Genomic DNA, 20,609 nt, shown 5'->3' on the forward strand with positions numbered 1-20,609 from the left:
TTCTTCTTCTTCTTCTTCTTCTTCTTCTTCTTCTTCTTCTTCTTCTTCTTCTTCTTTTTAAACATATAATGTATTATTTGTTTCAGAGGTACAGGTCTGTGATTCAACAGTCTTACACAATTCACAGCGCTCACCATAGCACATACCCTCCCCAATGTCTATCACCCAGCCACCCCATGCCTCCCACCCCCCACCACTCCAGCAACCCTCAGTTTGTTTCCTGAGATGAAGAATTCCTCATATCAGTGAGGTCATATGATACATGTCTTTCTCTGATTGACTTATTTCGCTCAGCATAATACCCTCCAGTTCCTTCCACGACGTTGAAAATGGCAAGATTTCATTCCTTTTGATGGCTGCATAATATTCCATTGTATATACATACCACATCTTCTTTATCCATTCATCTGTTGATGGACATCTTGGCTCTTTCCACAGTTTGGCTATTGTGGACATTGCTGCTATAAACATCGGGGTGCATGTACCCCTTCGGATCCCTACATTTGTATCTTTGGGATAAATACCCAGTAGTGCAATTGCTGGATCGTATGGTAGCTCTATTTTCAACTTTTTGAGGAACCTCCATACTGTTTTCCAGAGTGGCTGTATCGGCTTGCATTCCCACCAACAGTGTTGGAGGGTTCCCCTTTCTCCACATCCCCACCAACATCTGTCATTTCCTGACTTGTTAATTTTAGCCATTCTGCCCGGTGTGAAGTGATATCTCATTGAGGTTTTGATTTGGATTTCCCTGATGCCGAGTGATGTTGAGCACTTTTTCATGTGTCTGTTGGCCATTTGGATGTCTTCTTTGGAAAAATGTCTGTTCATGTCTTCTGCCCATTTCCTGATTGGATCATTTCTTCTTTGGGTGTTGAGTTTAAGGAGTTCTTTATAGATTTTGGATACTAGCCCTTTATCTGATATGTCACTTGCAAATATCTTCTCCCATTCTGTCGGTTGTCTTTTGGTTTTGTTGACTGTTCCTTTCACTGTGCAAAAGCTTTTTATCTTGATGAAGTCCCAATAGTTCATTTTTGCCCTTGCTTCCCTTCCCTTTGGTGATGTTTCTGGGAAGAAGTTGCTGCGGCTGAGGTCAAAGAGGTTGCTGCCTGTGTTCTCCTTTAGGATTTTAATGGACTTCTGTCTCACATTTAGGTCTTTCAACCATTTTGAGTCTATTTTTGTGTGTGTTGTCAGGAAATGGTCCAGTTTCATTCTTCTGCATGTGGCTGTCCAATTTTCCCAACACCATTTGTTGAAGAGACTGTCTTTTTTCCGTTGGACATTCTTTCCTGCTTTGTCGAAGATTAGTTGACCATAAAGTTGAGGGTCCATTTCTGGGCTCTCTATTCTGTTCCATTGATCTATGTGTCTGTTTTTGTGCCAGTACCATACTGTCTTGATGATGACAGCTTTGTAATAGAGCTGGAAGTCCAGAATTGTGATGCTGCCAGCTTTGCTTTTCTTTTTCAACATTCTTCTGGCTATTCGGGGTCTTTTCTGGTTCCATACAAATTTTAGGATTATTTGTTCCATTTCTTTGAAAAAAGTGGATGGTATTTTGATAGGGATTGCATTAAATGTGTAGATTGCTCTAGTAGCATTGACATCTTCACAATATTTGTTCTTCCAATCCATGAGCATGGAACGTTTTTCCATTTCTTCGTGTCTTCCTCAATTTCTTTCATGAGTATTTTATAGTTTTCTGAGCACAGATTCTTTGCCTCTTTGGTTAGATTTATTCCTAGGTATCTTATGGTTTCGGGTGCAATTGTAAATGGGATCGACTCTTCAATTTCTCTTTCTTCTGTCTTGTTGTTGGTATATAGGAATGCCACTGATTTCTGTGCATTGATTTTATATCCTGCCACTTTACTGAATTCCTGTATGAGTTCTAGCAGTTTTGGGGTGGAGTCTTTTGGGTTTTCCACATAAAGTATCATATCATCTGCAAAGAGTGAGAGTTTGACTTCTTCTTTGCCGATTTGGATGCCTTTTATTTCTTTTTGTTGTCTGATTGCCATGGCTAGGACGTCTAGTACTGTGTTGAATAGCAGTGGTGATAGTGGACATCCCTGCCGTGTTCCTGACCTTAGGGGGAAAGCTCTCAGTTTTTCCCCATTGAGAATGATATTTGCTGTGGGTTTTTCATAGATGGCTTTTATGATATTGAGGTATGGACCCTCTATCCCTATACTCTGAAGAGTTTTGATCAAGAAAGGATGTTGTACTTTGTCAAATGGTTTTTCTGCATCTATTGAGAGGATCATATGGTTCTTGTTCTTTCTTTTATTAATGTATTGTATCACATTGATTGATTTGCAGATGTTGAAGCAACCTTGCACCACCACTTTGTCATGGTGAATAATCCTTTTAATGTACTCTTGGATCCTATTGGCTAGTATTTTGGGGAGAATTTTTGCATCCGCATTCATCAAGGATATTAGTCTGTAATTCTCCTTTTTGATGGGATGGGCTCTTTGTCTGGTTTGGGGATCAAGGTAATGGTGGCCTCATAAAACGAGTTTGGAAGTTTTCCTTCCATTTCTATTTTTTGGAACAGTTTCAGAAGAATAGGTATTAATTCTTCTTGAAATGTTTGGTAGAATTCCCCCGGGAAGCCATCTGGCCCTGGGCTTTTGTTTGTTGGGAGATTTTTGATGACTGCTTCAATTTCCTTAGTGGTTATAGGTCTGCTCAGGTTTTTTTATTCCTTCCTGGTTCAGTTTTGGTAGTTGATACATCCCTAGGAATGCATCCATTGCTTCCAGATTATCTAATTTGCTGGCATAGAGTTGCTCATAATATGTTCTTATAATTGTTTGTATTTCTTTGGTGTTGGTTGTGATCTCTCCTCCCTCATTCATGATTTTGTTGATTTGGGTCATTTCTCTTTTCTTTTTGATAATTCTGGCTAGGGGTTTATCAATCTTGTTAATTCTTTCAAAGAACCAGCTCCTAATTTCGTTGATCTGTTCTACTGTTCTTTTGGTTTCTATTTCATTGATCTCTGCTCTGATCTTTATTATTTCTCTTCTCCTGCTGGGTTTAGGCTTTATTTGCTGTTCTTTCTCCAGCTCCTTTAGGTGTAAGGTTAGGTTGTGTATTTGAGACCTTTCTTATGTCTTGAGAAAGGCTTGTATTGCTATATACTTTCCTCTTAGGACTGCCTTTGCTGTAACCCAAAGATTTTGAATAGTTGTGTTTTCATTTTTATTTGTTTCCATGAATTTTTTAATTCTTCTTTAATTTCCTGGTTGACCCATTCATTCTTCAGTAGGATGCTCTTTAGCCTCCATGTATTTGAGTTCTTTCTGACTTTCCTCTTGTGATTGAGTTCTAGTTTCAAAGCAGTGTGGTCTGAAAATATGCAGGGAATGATCCCAATCTTTTGGTACTGGTTGAGACCTGATCTGTGACCTAGGATGTGATCTACTCTGGAGAATGTTCCATGGGCACTAGAGAAGAATGTGTATTCTGTTGCTTTGAGATGGAATGTTCTGAATATATCTGTGAAGTCCATTTGGTCCAGTGTGTCATTTAAAGTCTTTATTTCCTTGTTAATCTTTTGCTTAGATGATCTGTCCATTTCAGTGAGGGGGTTGTTAAAGTCCCCCACTGTTACTGTATTGTTGTTGATGTGTTTCTTTGCTTTTGTTATTAATTGGCTTATATAATTGGTTGCTCCCATGTTAGGGGAATAGATATTTACCATTGTTAGATCTTCTTGTTGGATAGACCCTTTAAGTAGGATATAGTGTCCTTCCTCATCTCTTATTACAGTCTTTGGTTTAAAATCTAATTTGTCTGATATAAGGATTGCCACCCCAGCTTTCTTTTGGTGTCCATTAGCATGGTAAATGGTTTTCCACCCCCTCCACTTTCAATCTGGGGGTGTCTTTGGGTCTAAAATGAGTCTCTTGCAGACAGCTTTTCAATGGGTCTTATTTTTTTTATCCAATCTGATAGCCTGTGTCTTTTGATTGGGACATTTAGCCCATTTACATTCAGGGTAACTATTGAAAGATAGGAATTTAGTGCCGTTGTATTGCCTGTAAGGTGACTGTTACTGTATATTGTCTGTGTTCCTTTCTGGCCTATGTTACTTTTAGGCTCTCTCTTTGCTTAGAGGACCCCTTTCAATATTTCTCGTAGGGCTGGTTTCGTGTTTGCAAATTCCTTTAGTTTTTGTTTATCCTGGAAGCTTTGTATCTCTCCTTCTATTTTCAATGACATCCTAGATGGATATAGTATTCTTGGCTGCATGTTTTTCTCATTTAGTGCTCTGAATACATCATGCTAGTCCATTCTGGCCTACCAGGTCTCTGTGGATAGGTCTGCTGCCAATCTAATGTTTCTACCATTGTAGGTTACAGATCTCTTCTCCCAAGCTGCTTTCAGGATTTTTTCTTTGTCTCTGAGACTCGTAAGTTTTACTATTAGATGTTGGGGTGTTGACCTATTTTTATTGACTTTGAGAGGGGTTCTCTGTGCCTCCTGGATTTTGATGCCTGTTTCCTTCCCCAAATTAAGGAAGATCTCTGCTATAATTTGCTCCAATATACCTTCTGCCCCTCTCTCTCTTTCTTCTTCTTCTGGGATCCCAATTATTCTAATGTTGTTTCGTCTTATGGCATCACTTATCTCTTGAATTCTGCCCTTGTGATCCAGTAGTTGTTTCTCTCTCTTTTTGTGAGCTTTTTTATTTTCCATCATTTGGTCTTCTATATCACCAATTCTCTCTTCTGCCTCATTTATCCTAGCAGTTAGAGCCTCCATTTTTTATTGGACCTCATTAATAGCCTTTTTGATTTCAACTGGTTAGATTTTAGTTCTTTTATTTCTCCAGAAAGGGTTTCTCTACTAACTTCCATGCTTTTTTCACCCAGCTAGTATCTTTAAAATCATCATTCTGAACTCTAGCTCTGACACCTTACTAAAGTCCATATTGATTAGGTCCTTGGGAGTCGGTACTGCCTCTTGTTCTTTTTGTTGAGGTGATTTTTTCATTCTTGTCATTTTGTCCAGAAGAGAATAGATGAATGGGAGAAGAAAATGCTAACAGGGTAACAACATCCCCAGAAAATATACACTAAACAAATCAGAAAAGACCTGAGCTGAAGGCAGATGCTAAACCATCTGAGCCACCCAGGCACCCCTAATGTTTGATTTTTAATCCAATTTTATATAAGTGTACAATTGTAATTGTTGACTATTGATACCTTTTATGAGTTAATGTAATCAACCATACTCATTCATCTCTCAATTTGTTAATTTGGCAAGTAAAAATGTACATCTTTTTTTAAAGGGCTTTTGTGTTTCACAGTAGGCTGATATCTTGGTTTACTATTTGTTATCTTTGTAGTCAACTCTATTTTCTATGAAAATGGGGGCCAGAGACAACATCATACTTAAATGAAACCTACATATATAGATTAAAACTTTACTGAGCTATCAGTTTGAAAAACTTTTCTATACTCAATCCTTTAAAGAGTGTTACTAACAACAAATAACTTACCTTTCAATTGGCAACATGAAGATTTTGTTAAAAGACCAAAAGACTATTAGTGATTAAACAGGTGAAGTAAAAGACCTGAAAAATATACAAGCTAGATAATCATCTTCCAAATAATCAAGAGTTTATGTATTAGATAAGGAATAGAAGTTGTACACCTTAGTAATGACACACATTTAAAATATTTGGAACAAATGTTAACAAAATGTGGTGAATAAAGCATGGATTAGAGTAGGAAGACCATCAGAAAGAATCATTTGTGTTGGTCTCAAGTTTCTTGTTGTAAAATAAATGAATTAAATCAGAAAATTCAAAAATCTCTCCAATATTTGTTTTTTTCCAGGAGAACATTCTTCACTGTATTTCAGTTCCAAGAGCATTCAAGAGTGGAAAAAAATATGAAGGATATTCATTTCACTGAGCTGTTTTGAGTGGCAAATAAACACTTTAAAGTCGTTTTGAAAAAAACAAAGTATGAAAGATTGTACAATATAATAAAATAAAAACAACTATAATGTAGTTGAGATTTATGTGCTTATTTTGATCCTAGGTGGAAAAATTTGTATTAAAATTTCCAAGTAAAATGATCCAGCAATTGCAGTACTGGGTATTTACCCCAAAGACACAAATGTAGGGATCCGAAGGGGTACATGCACCCCAATGTTTATAGCAGCAATGTCCACAATAGGCAAACTGTGGAAGGAGCCAAGATGTCCATCAACAGATGAATGGATAAAGAAGATGTGGTATATATATACAATGGAATATTATGCAGCCATCAAAAGGAATGAAATCTTGCCATTTGCAACAACATGGATGGAACTGGAGGGTATTATGCTGAGCGAAATAAGTCAATCAGAGAAAGACATGTATCATATGACCTCACTGATATGAAGAATTCTTAATCTCAGGAAAGAAACTGAGGGTTGCTGGAGTGGGGGGTGGGGTGGGAGGGATAGGGTGGCTGGGTGATAGACATTGGGGAGGTATGTGCTATGGTGAGCACTGTGAATTGTGTAAGACTGTTGAATCACAGATCTGTACCTCTGAAACAAATAATGCAATATATGTTAAGAAAAAAAAAGAAGAAGAAGAAGAAGAAAGCAGGAGGGGAAGTATCGGGGGGGAATCGGAGGGGGAGATGAACCATGAGATACTATGGACTCTGAAAAACAAACTGAGGGTTCTAGAGGGGAGGGGGGTGGGCAGATGGGTTAACCTGGTGATGGGTATTAAAAAGGGCACATTCTGCATGGAGCACTGGGTGTTACGCACAAACAATGAATCATAGAACACTACATCTAAAACTAATGATGTAATATATGGTGATTAACATAATAATAAAAAATTTAAAAAAAATTTCCAAGTAAGAGAAGGTCAAATAACTGAATAATTCCTGATATACAGTGAAATCACTTTATATTAATGGTTGCAAGTTAGTGCTGTATAGTAAGCTTTCATTGTATAAATCTTAAGATTTTGAAGACAGAATTTAATTCATAATATTCAAATTTACTTAAAAATTTTTTATTGCAGTAGACAGGTAATAAAGTATTCTTATATTAGAATTTCTTATTATATTATAAGAAGAAAACAATGAGATCCTTTTAATATTTGTGAAATGTTGTAGTCATTACCATATAAATTTTTATATGTTCACTTTCATATAAAATATTAGTAATATATGGACCATATGTTACTAATCAATATTTAAATTTTTTTAAATACTTGCTGATGTAACTTTATGCCATAGTTTTATCTTTACATGAAAAGATGAAATGGATAAGAGATGACTTTTCCAATCCTCTTGGGGTTTGTGTGAATCTTGTTTTCTGTCCAGCCTCTGTGTGTATTTACAGCAATGTGTGGAGAGGAAGTGTCTGTATAAGCTCAAATTTGCATGTCTCTTTCATCACCCAGCAGTGAGATAGATTGATTTTCACTTCCTTTTTCATCCTTCTAACCAATACACCCTGCCTCCTACCCAGGTTTTTCTTTGACTTTTGAGACTGGGGATGTTGAAGGCTTGTTACACCAATGCTCAGTGAGAAGCCTGTGTAATCTTGCCAGATTCTTAAAGTCACAAAAACTACAAAATGTTCTCAGTTGCATCAAGTGCCATAAAGTCACAAAAGCCACAAAATAAGTATGAAATGTCATATATTCTCTGTGTTAATTCGCAGGCCTAGACAATGCTGTCTTTCAGTGGAAAGATTTCCTGCAGTGCCACATTTTAGGGGAAAGAAGAAATGTAATACTTTTGGTGGGTGCATGTTGAAGTACTGCTCAAGTTTTCTACCCAAGAGCAGAGCCTGGGCCCCAGGGAGTCTGATGATAGAGCTGGAACTGCCACAAATGAGTTGCTTTAATAAATATACTTATGCTTGTTTTTATGTAAAAATAAACTTTAAATTTCTTTTTTTTTTTATTATGTTTAGTTAGCCAACATATAGTACATCGTTAGTTTTGGATGTAGTGTTCAGTGATTCATTAGTTGCATATAACACCAGTGCTCATCACAACACGTGCCTTCCTCAATACCCATCACTTCTTAATACAGGCTAACCAAGAAAAATAGAGAGAAAACATAAATTACTAATGTAAGAAATGAAAGAGGGACCATCACTACTGATCTCATGGACATTAAAAGGATAATAAAGGAATATTATGAAAACTCTATAGCCATAAGTTTTATAACTTAGATGAAATAAACCAATTCTTTGAAAGCCATACTCTACCAAAACTCATACAAGGAGAAACAGATAATCTGCTTAGGCTTGCATCTACTAAATAAGTTGAATCAATAATTAATAATATTCCAAAACAAGAAGCACCAAGTCTAGGTGGTTTCACTGAGTTGTGCCAAATATTTGAGAAAGAAATGATACCAATTCCCTACAATTGCTTTCTGAAACTAGAAGCAGAGGGAATATTTCTTAATCCATTCTTTTTTTTTTTAACTAAAACGATGATTTTTAATGGGAACCAGAGGGATGGTTACAATTACATAGTCCTACACAAAAAACCTGTGGCTGATCAGGAGTTGGAAGGTTATAAAATAATGAGGGTAACACTGGGTACAAGATGAAAAGCTGTTGCAGAACCTCAGGAGCCAAGCTAATACGCCCTCTCCTTGCGATCCTGTCTGTGCTCATCTGGAGTCCATCTTGCCAGGGCCAAAGTTACCTCTGTCCCCACAATCCCGGCCCCCTCAGGAGCACCCATGGTCCCCGCCTCGGCCTTGGTAGCCACCCCGATCATAGCCTCCTCTGCCACCACGACGATCATCTCCATAGTTACCCCCCATATGAGAGCCTTCTGGTCCCCCTCCTGGGCCATCTGGTTTAGGGGCCTTACATTGGTTGCATTCATTCCTCCAAGAGAAGTTCATGTTCTCACATATAGGATTAGGACACTTCAGTCACCAGCTCGCTGCTGGCCGCTGCCACCAGCTCCTCCACTAGGGAATCCTCCCTGGCCACCGCCACCACTGCCCCGACCTCCATAGCCTCCATGGCCCACGGGTCCTCCTTGTCCTCAGCCTCCACGACCATTGCCACCGTCCCGATTGAAGTCTGCTCGCCGAGTAACAGATGAGACCTTGATGGGATTCCCAGAGAATTCTTTACCATCAAACCAGTCAATAGCTGCTTTAGCAGAAGGTGGGTCATCAAACAACACTGTTGCCTCTCCCTTCAGCTTGCCCGTTTCCCTGTCTGTGTACAGATTAATCATGGGCTGTCCTGTTTTCTTATTTGTCTTAATAATACCAATCTGCTTGAAGTAATCAGCCACAGACTCAATTGTAACATTTTCACCCAAGCCTTGCACGAAGATGGTGGTGTTGTCTGAATTATCCTGTTCAGAGTCATGACGTGATCCCGAGGGCCACCAAATTTATTGAAGCCACCATGGTCACTTCCGCCCATGCCACCTCTGCCTCCACGGCCACCTCCACGACCTCTGGGTTCATAGCCACCGCTGCTGCAGTTGTAACCACCGCCACCACCCCGGCCGTGGCCTGCACGGTCCTGCTGGCCTCCCCCATAGCCACCGCCACCACCACTCTGGTCCTGATTGCCATAACCGCCACCACCACCACTCATGGAGGACTGATCTTGGCCATAGTTACCTCCACTGCTACTGTTGTACTGGTTCTGCTGTCCATAGCCTTGAGGGGGATTATAGGAGCTTTGCTGCTGTCCATAGCCTTGCTGCTGTCCACGATAGCCAGACTGCTGGCCATAGCCCCACTCTGGGGCTGCCCATAGCCGCTGCTCTGAGAACCACTACCATAACTTCCCGAGGTGCTGCTAGGGGCTGGCTGCTGGCCATAGCCAGGATAAGAGGACTGTTGCCCATAAGATAACTGAGAACTCTGGCTACCACCATAGCCACCGGTTGAGCCATATCCCTGGGGAGCTGACTGAGTGCCATAGCTGTTCTGGGTCTGTCCATAAGAACCATAGCTGCTCTGGCCATAGCCTGAAGTGTCTGCTGACTGTCCGTAACCACTGTAACTCTGTGGTCCATAGGGCTGATTGCTCTGCTGGGAATAGCCCTGTCCAGGCTGGGTGGGGTAGGCCCCATAGCTTCGGGTTGCTTGTTGGGTATAGTCGGTTGAGGCCATGTCCGCGAATGTGCGCACAGGCCAACAAGCAACGAGATTCCAACACCACAGAGCACCGGCACCTCGAGGACTCTCTTAATCCATTCTATAAGGTGGATGCCTGGGTGGCTCAGTTGGTTGAGTGACTGCCTTCAGCTCAGGTCATGATCCTGGAGTCGCAGGATAGAGTCCTGCATCGGCTCCCTGGTCAGTGGGGAGCCTGCTTCTCCCTCTGCCTGCTGCTCCCACTGCTCATACTCTCTCTCTGTCAAATAAATAAAATCTTTAAAAAAAATCCATCTATAAAGCTAGCATTATCCTATTACGAAAACTAAAGAAAGATATTATGAGAAAGGGAAACTACAGACCAATATCACTCATTAATATAGGTGCAAAAATCCTCAACAAAATATAGGCACATTGAATCCAACAGGGAATTCAAAGAATTATACACCACAACCAAGTGGGATTTATTCCAGGTATGTGAGGTTGATTCAACATTCAAAAATTAATTAATGTAATCAATAGACTAAAGAAGAGAAATTATATGATCACATAGACAGATGTTGAAAAATCTTTTAATAACCATGATTTTAATCATTCATTATTAAAAACTCTCAACAAACTAGGAATGGAGGGAAATTCCTCAAGTCGATATAGAACTTTCACAAAAAACATACACATAACATCATATTTAGTGATTGTGAACAAGGCAAGGAGGTCTCCTCTCATCACTCCTATTCAACATTGTATTGGAAGTCCTAACTGAGGCAATAAGACAAGAAAGGAAATACAATGTATACATTTTGGACAGGAAGAAATAAAACAGTCTTTGTTCACAGATGACATGATTGTTTATGTAGAAAGTTTGAAAGAATTGACAAAAACATTCCTGGAACTAATAAGCAATTATAGCAAGGTTACAGTATATAAGGTTAATATACAAAAGTCAATTGCTTTTCTATTTACTGACAATGAACAACTGGAATTTGAAATAAAAAAACACGACACCATTTTCATTAGCATCAAGAAAATGAAGTACTTAGGTACAAATCAAATTAAATATGTATATGATTTATTTGAAGGAAAACAAAAAAACTGATAAAGGAATGAAAAATCTAAATAAATGGAGAGAAATTCTATGTTCATAGTTTGGAATATGAACTCAATGTTGACTAAATATTGTCAAAATGTAAGTTATTCCCAACTTGGTTAAGAAATTCAATATAATCCCAATAAAAAATCTCAAAAGTTATTTTGTTGGTATTGACAAACTGATTCTAAAGTTTATATGGAGAGGCAAAAGACACAGAATAGTCAACACAATATTGAAGACGACCAAAGTCAGAGGATTGACACTGTCATTGTGCACTGATCTGGCTGTAGGGCTTCGCCATGAGTTTGCATATGGCAGTGGAGGCTGGATGAGAGTTGGGTGGGCAGCATGCAGTTGCACAGCTAAAAGAGCTAGCTGGGTTAGATAATTCTCTGTTGTGGGAGCCATCTTATGTATTGTAGGATGTTTAGTAACATCCTACACAAGGATTGAGAACCACATCTCTAGAGAAATGAATGGTATAGGTGCTTCCAAACTAGAAGGTATTTTGGGCTTGGGGAAAATTTAATTTCATGAGTGATGTCTGTGTTGTTGCTGAAACATCAGGCACATGTATTCTGATTGGAAGGGCTGCCAGGGACTCAATGTTGCAATGCCCATACTGGGCATCTAAAATGAAAATGAAAAAGCAACCTGTGAAATAAGAGAAAATATTTGCAAACCATATATTTGTTAAGGGGCTAAATCCAAAATATATAAAAAATTCATACAGCTCAATAATAAAGAAAAACAAAACAATTACAAAATGGGTGTGAAGTACATGAGTAGACATTTTTCTAAAGATATAAAAACAGCCAACAGGTATGAAAAGGTGCTCAACATCCCCTATTGTCAGGAAAATGCAAATCAAAACCACAATGAGATATCACATCACACCTGTCAGAATGGCTATTATCAAAAGTACAAGAAATGACAAGTGTTGGTGAGGATGTAGAGTAAAGGAAACTCTTTTGCACTGTTGGTAGGAATATAAATTGTGCACCACTGTGGAAAACGGTATGGAGGTTCCTCAAAAATTAAAAAAAAACAAAACTACCATACAATTCAGCAATTTCACTTCTGAGTATTTATCTGAAGAAAATAAAAATACTAATTTGAAAAGGTATATGTATCCCTATGTTTTCTGCAGCATTATTTACAATAGCCAAGATATGAAAACAACCTAAATGTCCATCAATGGATGAATGGATAAAGAAGGTGTGATACACACACACTCACACACACACACACACACACACAATGGAATACTACTCAGCCATAAAAAAAGAATGAAATCTTGTCATTTGCAACAACATGGATTGACTTTGAGGGCATTATGCTAAGTGAAATAACTCAGATAAAGACAAATACCATATGATTTACCTGTATGTGGAACATAAAAAGCAAAACTGATGAACACACAAAACAAAATGAAACCAAACTCATAGACACACACAAAAAAACATATTGCTAGAGGGAAGGGAGTTGGGAGAGTGGATGAAATGGGTGAAGGGGATCAAGAGGCACAAACTTCCAGCTATGAAATAATTAAGCCATGGGGAGGTAATGTACACCATGGTGACTATAGTCAATATTATTGTAGTGCAAATTTGAAAGTTGCTAAGAAAATAAATCTAAAAGTTCTGATCACAGAAATTTTTTTTATAACTTTGTATGGTGCCAGGTGATAATTTCACAATATACACAAGTGACAAATAATTATGTTGTACAACTAAACTAATATGATGTATGTCAAGTATACTTCAAAAAAAAAAATAAAGCAGAAAAGGATATCATGTTGTTATTTGTAACTAGCGTATTTGAAACCCCAGGAAAGGTTGAGAGAGTAACACATTTTCTTGCTGCAGAGCACTCATTCCTAGGAAGTAGATGGACTCTTTTGCATCTATTGGCCTGACACAGGAAATATGGTCTCTTCTAAGGCGGGGTCCTGTGACAAGCATACTGCTTCATTTCTGTTGGTTGAGCACTTCAGGTTTTATCAGAAGAGATTATAAACTAATGATATATCTTCCAAAGCATCCAATACTTCAACTTACTATTTCTTGGATTTATGTAAAAGTGATTAAGGAAATCTGTGAAACAAGAACATAAATCACTAGATGAGCATCTGACATTTAGTGAGCCATTATTAGCGATTAGAGAACACTCAGAGTAGTAGGTAATAGAAGACTTTCAAATTATATGAAACTCAAGTTCTGTGGAGTGAGTAGAAATCTAAATAGACATGAGCTTTTTCTCATTTAAGACATTTCTGACTTAACTATTGTGAAATTATGGATGAGTGAGAATTAGAGAAGAACAAAACAAAACCCCTTTGCTAAGGAGGCCCAAACAGTAAAAAATGGAAAGAGATTGAGAAATAATGAGAAAAATCAAAGCCTGTGGTTTTTTCTCTGCATCATTCAGTCTTAATCTGTGCCCTTTTAAAATGTTTATTGAGAGGTTTCCCATGCCAGAGTTTAACCACTTTCTTTACTATCTGACTCTATAGTACTTTTTTTTAATCTGCTCCTTAACTATAAGTTAGTAATTAAACAACAAAGTAATAGAGTACAAAAAAATTCAGGTCTTAACATACTTGTATTAGTCTTTATTGAAGTTCTGAGTCAGTTTATTTGATAAAACGATTACTGACGCCTACTTTTGAACTCAGTTGTAAGAGGCATAAGAAATCACATGTAGGAACTTGATAAACCGGTCTCAAGCAGGACTTCAGAGGAATGAACAACAACAAGCCTTTCCAAATTAAACAACCGGAACCTTGCCTCCCTCGGCATTAATTCTTTTGATATGAGTAAGACATAACCCTGACAGCAGAATGGCAAAGCTTTGAAAGCATTATCTCAAAGGACAAAAATAGAGCATGCAGAAATGTAAACTGGAGCTCGGAGAATTCCACCAACTGAAAATAGATGAGAGTGTGATAAATGATGAAAATTTTATTGGAAAGCACTTGAAAAAATGCCTGGTGGAAGAGTCTAAAACTCATTTCTCCTGATATCTTATAGAGATCTTTTTTTAAAAAGAAAGTAATTAGCTCAGGAAATCACCTGTCAGAGAATGATGAAAGGACAGACTCTTCTGTGATGACCTCCAGTAAGGACCAAATCCTCCTTAGGGTTCATCCTCTGATCCTCCCGGGGTAGGGGGTTGGGGTACTTGTCACCCTTCTACCTGTGGGAAGTGATTTATGCCTGACTGCATGTTAGACAAGGGAGCAGTCTGAAACCTAGATAGATAGTCATAAAAGCCACATCAGGGACACTTCAATATAAATGTCTGGAGGAGTTGAAATGGAAAAAAAAAAGATTTCAGACTATCTAGAGCCCTGAAAGAGCCTTCTAAATCCTACCTACCAACTGTTTAGATCACTGGTTTCATCCCTAAGGGAACATCAGAAAATTAAGGAGGTGAAAGCCAAACTCAAACCTTGCTGCAACTTTTGGAAAACTCAATTTTTGCTACGAACCCTGAGGTTTCATGGGATGATCCAATCACTGATTTAAGAATAAGAGTAATAAAAACAGAGGAATCAGCTCTATTCGAACATTCAGAATCCAAGGAGTAATGACAAAATGACTTTGGAGCCTTTAGTCCTTGTTTACAGAGCAAACAAGACTAGTATTAATGGCCTTTGGAAAGATGCCCTTTCATATTTGACACTGAGTGCATCTGATACAAATAGAAAACCTTGAGAAAATGTGAGTCTGTCTTCCTTAGAGGTCACCATTTATTATGTAAACACTGAGAGCCCCCTTTGTTGTCCTTGCTGGGTCTGTACCTCACAGCTCCCCTGGCACACATCCAGCCCAGCCAGGTACCCTCTGACCAGCGCTTCAGATGGATCTGCAGTCACCTCAGAAACCTCAGGGTCACCTAGTGATGAGCTCACCAGGTCCCTCTGCACCCTGATGCCATTCTCCTCTGTCTCCTCATGTGAGTGTCCTGTGGTAAACAAGACTTATACTCTACGTGGACACCTGAGACATCCTCACCTGGCTCACCACTGCCTGCTTGTCTGGTATCAAAAGGAGCCCTTCGAGCAGCACTGCAGACTACCACTTACTATGAAAATCAATCTGACATCTAAAATGTGCTACAGTGTCCTTGTGTGTGTTCTGTGTGTTTTTGTTTTTTTTAATTTGAAAAACAAGGATGATGTCAACATCTACATTAGGAAGTATTAGTAAATTGAGACTTGTTATCTGAAGAATTAGTCATGGCTTTAACAGGGCCAAGACAGGGGAACAGATACACTGACATGAGTGAAATAATAATGCTGAGTGATTTTCATTCATTATTATTCATTTCATTCATTATTAGGTGGGTTGTATTTAGAGTAATTGCTAAATTATAGAATTATTCTCTTATCAGCTTTGTTACACTCTCATACCTGGGTGCCTAGAGCAGAATTCTTAAAATGTGACGAAGGTGCATGTGCTAGAGGAGGAGGAAAGAATTCATTTATTTGTTCAACCAAATGGCTAAATGAACTATGATCAAGAGCTGGGAATCTAAAACACTTCCTTCAGGGGCGCCTGGGTGGCTCAGTTGGTTAAGCGACTGCCTTCGGCTCAGGTCATGATCCTGGAGTCCCTGGATCGAGTCTCGCATTGGGCTCCCTGCTCGGCACAGAGTCTGCTTCTCCCTCTGACCCTCCCCCCTCTCATGTGCTCTCTCTCATTCTCTCTCTCTCAAATAAATAAATAAAATCTTAAAAAAAAAAGAAAAAAAAAGAAAACACTTCCTTCAATTTATGCTAAGCAAAATTACCTTAAGCATGAATACCCAATTAAAAAAATATTAAAAGTTACCAAAAGAATGCAGCAAAAAGATTGCATGTCCTGAGTCTTGGATCAGATCCTGGGTGCAGTCCTTACAAGCTGGGAGATCTTGGGCAAGTCACTGAATGTTTCTAAGCTTCAGTGTCCTCTTCTGTAAAATGTCAACCTCACAGGACTGCTCTGAAGAGTTAAGTGTGACAATAAGTTTGAGAACATTTTGTCAGTGCTATTCAAATGGTCTCATTTTAGAATTTATTGCTTTTAGAGCTATGTAAGTTGTGTACTGAGACACTTAAAAATTCTTTACCACACGTGGCAGGGTTCAGAGAGCCCTGATTCACACAATGCAGATTCATAAATGTCAACCACATCTAGCTTTGGGGCATTTCTGGGAGCCTGTGGTGGTGAGCACTTCCCTCCCCACGTGCTGCTGCTGCTGGTGGGTTTCATCTGTTCTCCTTCCCATTTCTCCTCAAAACCCCAAGGCCACCCCCACCAGTAGCACAGACCATACCTTGCACTTAAGGTAGATTCAATATACATTTTTGTAGTTGACCTCTATAATTAAGCACCAAGCATAATTAAGCTTCCATATGAAAAAGTCTTGCAATTTCCAAAGAACTGACGAAAAAAGGTACATTTGAAGATCAATATATTTGGAAATTGAGGACTGCCTGCACAATATTTTTTCATGTGAAGACCTGGCATAATTTTTCTCTAAATTAGATAAAGGATATACCCTGACTAATGTTTAAAGCTATGGGCAGTTGTAAAATCCTAAGTTGTGATTCCATTTACACTTGTACCTGCCAAAGCTTAATCAAATTAGGAGTGGAAATCCCTCAATCTGATAACAGTTATCTATAAAACAACCTAGAGATAAACATGGTGAAATATCAAATGTATTCCTTCTAAGTCAAGAAAAAGACAAGGATGTCCACTCACATCACATTCTATTCAATCTTGTACTGGAGGTCCTGATAGTACAGAAATCAAGAAAAAGAAATGAAAAATATAAATCAAAAAGGAAGAATTAAAGATGTCTTTATTTGTAGATGGTGATTGTGTACATAAAAAAATCAAAGGAATTCACATGATGGAGCTGAAAATGATATGTATTTTGATCTAGGTGGTGGTTACAGAGGTAGATACTCAAGTAAAAAGTCACTCAGCTGTACCCTTAAGATTTATGAATTTTATTTTATATAAATTGTACCTAAAAATAAGCTATAAGGATTTAAAAATAATTTACATTTATTTAAAACCATGTATACTTTAAAAGCATACCTGCAAATTATTTGACACTCCTCCCTTCAATATATGGAGCTTAATGCCTCGCCACCATAATGTGGACTGGACATGATGACTCCAGCCTATCACACCATCAGATCTGCCCTGACCTGCATTTTGACTACAACCTTGTGAGAGATCTGGAGCCAGGACCACTTGATTAAGCTGCTCCCACAAAACTGCAAGAGATATTAATGTTTATTCTTGTTTTAAACCAATAAATTTTGGGGTAATTTGTTATACAGCAATAGATAATATCTGTCTCCAGGGTTAGTGGTTATATTTGAGTAGTATAGTTCACAACTATAAATGATTGAAATGTTTGAGGTTCTTTATATCTTATGTTCTAATCTGGAAAACCAGTGTTGAGTGCTGTGTATAAGACATTATTTAAATTAGAACATATCTAGGTCTGATAGTAAAATGTGCAAGTAATACTATGTTATTAAATTTCTAGTTGTCTCTGAATAGACACTTTTCCAAAGAAGATATCCAGATGGCTAACAGACACATGAAAAGATTCTCAACATCACTCATCATCAGGGAAATACAAATCAAAACCATGATGAGATACCACCTCACACCTGTCAGAACGGCTAAAATTAACAACATGAGAAACAACAGGTATTGGTGAAGATGTAGAGAAAGGGGAACACTCTTGCACTGTTGGTGGGAATGCAAACTGGTGCAGCCACTCTGGAAAACAGTATGGAGGTTCCTCAAAAAGTTAAAAACAGAACTACTCTATGATTCAGCATTTGTACTACTAGGTATTTACCCAAAGGATACAAAAATACTGATTCAGGGGTGCCTGGGTGTCTCAGTCGTTAAGCATCTGCCTTCGGCTCAGGTCATGATCCCAGGGTCCTGGGATTGAGCCCCGTGTCGGGCTCCCTGCTCTGTGGGAAGCCTGCTTCTCCCTCTCCCACTCCCCCTGCTTGTGTTCCCTCTCTCACTGTGTCTCTCTCTGTCAAATAAATAAATAAAATCTTAAAAAAAATACTGATTCAAAGGTGTACATGCATCCTGATGTTTATAGCAGCATTACCAACAATAACTAAACTATGGAGAGACCCCAAATGTCCATTGACTGATGAATGGATAAAGAAGATATGGCACAGGGCACCTGGGTGGCTCAGTTGGTTAAGCGACTGCCTTCAGCTCAGGTCATGATCCTGGAGTCCCAGGATTGAGTCCCGCATCGGGCTCCCTGCTCGGCAGGGAGTCTGCTTCTCCCTCTGACCCTCCCCCCTCTCATGCTCTCTCTCTCTCATTCTCTCTCTCAAATAAATAAATAAAATCTTTAAAAAAAAAAAAAAAGAAGATATGGCACACACACACACACACACACACACACACACACACTGGAATATTACTCAGCCAACAAAAAGAATGAAATCTTGCCATTTGCAATGATGTGGATGGAGCTAGAATGTATTAAGCTAACTGAAGTAAGTCATTTAGAGAAAAACAAATACCATATGATCTCACTCAATGTGGAATTTAAGAAAGAAAACAGATGAACATATGGGAAGGGGAAAAAGAAAAAAAAAGGAGAGAAACAAGCCCATAAGTGACTCTTAATGATAGAGAACAAACTGAAGGTTGATGGGAGGAGGTGGATGGGGAATGGGCTAGGTGGGTGATGGGTGTTAAGGAGGGCACTTGTTGTGATGAGCACTGGGTGTTGTATGTAAGTGATGAATCATTGAAATCTACTCCAGAGACCAATATTACGCTGTATGTTAACTAATACAATTTATTTATTTTTTAAAAGACTTTATTTATTTATTTATTTATTTATTTATTTGACAGAGAGAGAGAGAGCACAAGTAGGCAGAGCAGCAGGTAGAGGGAGAGGGAGAAGCAGGCTCCTCACCAAGCAGAGAGCCCAATGCGGGGCTCTATCCTAGGAGCCTGGGATCTGAGCCGAAGGCAGACACCCAACCAACTGAGCCACCCAGGCACCCTAACTAACAACATTTAAATAAAAAAAAATTCTAGTTGCCTCGTCCCACTTTTGGACTCCAGATGAATACAAATTCTCTACATATTCAGAATAGGTTTTTTATAGCCATGGTGGGTAACAGAACAAACTAGAGCAAGAATGAAAGAATCATACTAAAGTTGCTTTCGGGGAATTTTTCCATGGTAGCAAACCATGGCATATATATTGAGGACCCCTCTTGTCAAAGTGACAGGGTGAGAAAGAAGTGGAAGGAAACTGCTTCCTCTCCAGGAACAGTTCTTAGTCTCTAAGCAATTGCATGTTGATCTCATTATACTAAGTTTGTTCTTATAAATTAGATTTCAAGTCCCTATAAATCATCTTCTTGTTTATACTTTTGAAGCACCAAGAAGTCAGGTTGGTACTTACACAATGATAAATGTCTGGTTAAGACAGTGTCCCCATCACCACAGCTGCCTCCCTAGCCAGCTTCCTGTGCTTATGGGCCCCTCAACCTTCAGCTTTTAGAACTATTTACAGCTTGTTGTTATTGTTACAAGGCATAAATCCTTCTACACACACTGAATGATCACACATAGCAGTGTGTGGCAATCCTTTTAGATTTCAGTAAAGTAAGAAATCTAATTCTCAACAAAATGCCATAATTTGCAGCCCCAGGACTTCTTCAGATTGGTCCTTTCAGTATTAGTGGAAAGAAAGCAGCACAGATGTTTCCAACTCAGTGTGCCAGTCTTCAATACCTTTTCTGCGGCTTTTCCATTCAGTCCATAATTTCAACAGTAAGTTTGTTAAATGAGCCCTTCAAAATTCATGATAATGAATAATTTTAAGTGATTTAAACTATAAGTACTAGAAACAAGTAAGCACTTGATAATGGATATGTAAGAATTTCCCCTCAAAAGATCATTAGTATTTCCCTACAATTACTTGTGGTTTTCTCAGAGCATCAATTTTCTCTGAAAAGCAAGGAAAAGTTAAAGAACAGGAATAAATACCTGAACAAGCATGTCTTGACCACAGGCATGTTCTTGATGCCTTTTACACACACAGTGTGTCCTTTTATGAAAACACACACCTTAGGGGGAAAATGAGCAGGTATGGATGGTAATATGCAGTTCAGTGGAAATTACTCTTAAGCTGACAAAGTTAAGATTCAACCATAAAACCATTAATTTCAAGAAATATGAAAGCAGAAATTTTTTGTCAGGAGAGAATTTTATAAGTAAGAATCACAGTGGGAATTAATGCTTAATAATAATAATGATAGTGACAGTAATTTAAAAAATCATGAAAATAATATAAAACATCTCCCTTTGCCC

General features: G+C 38.5%; 1 pseudogene; it reads right to left on the reverse strand.

The window, feature by feature from the left end:
- Positions 1-8,635: 8,635 nt before the first annotated feature.
- LOC116624779 lies at positions 8,636-10,148 on the reverse strand (annotated as a pseudogene).
- Between the last annotated feature and the right edge of the window lie 10,461 nt (positions 10,149-20,609).

The sequence above is a fragment of the Phoca vitulina genome, unplaced genomic scaffold (assembly GCF_004348235.1).
Source record: "Phoca vitulina isolate PV1807 unplaced genomic scaffold, GSC_HSeal_1.0 scaffold70, whole genome shotgun sequence".
In the NCBI taxonomy this organism is placed as follows: domain Eukaryota; kingdom Metazoa; phylum Chordata; class Mammalia; order Carnivora; family Phocidae; genus Phoca; species Phoca vitulina.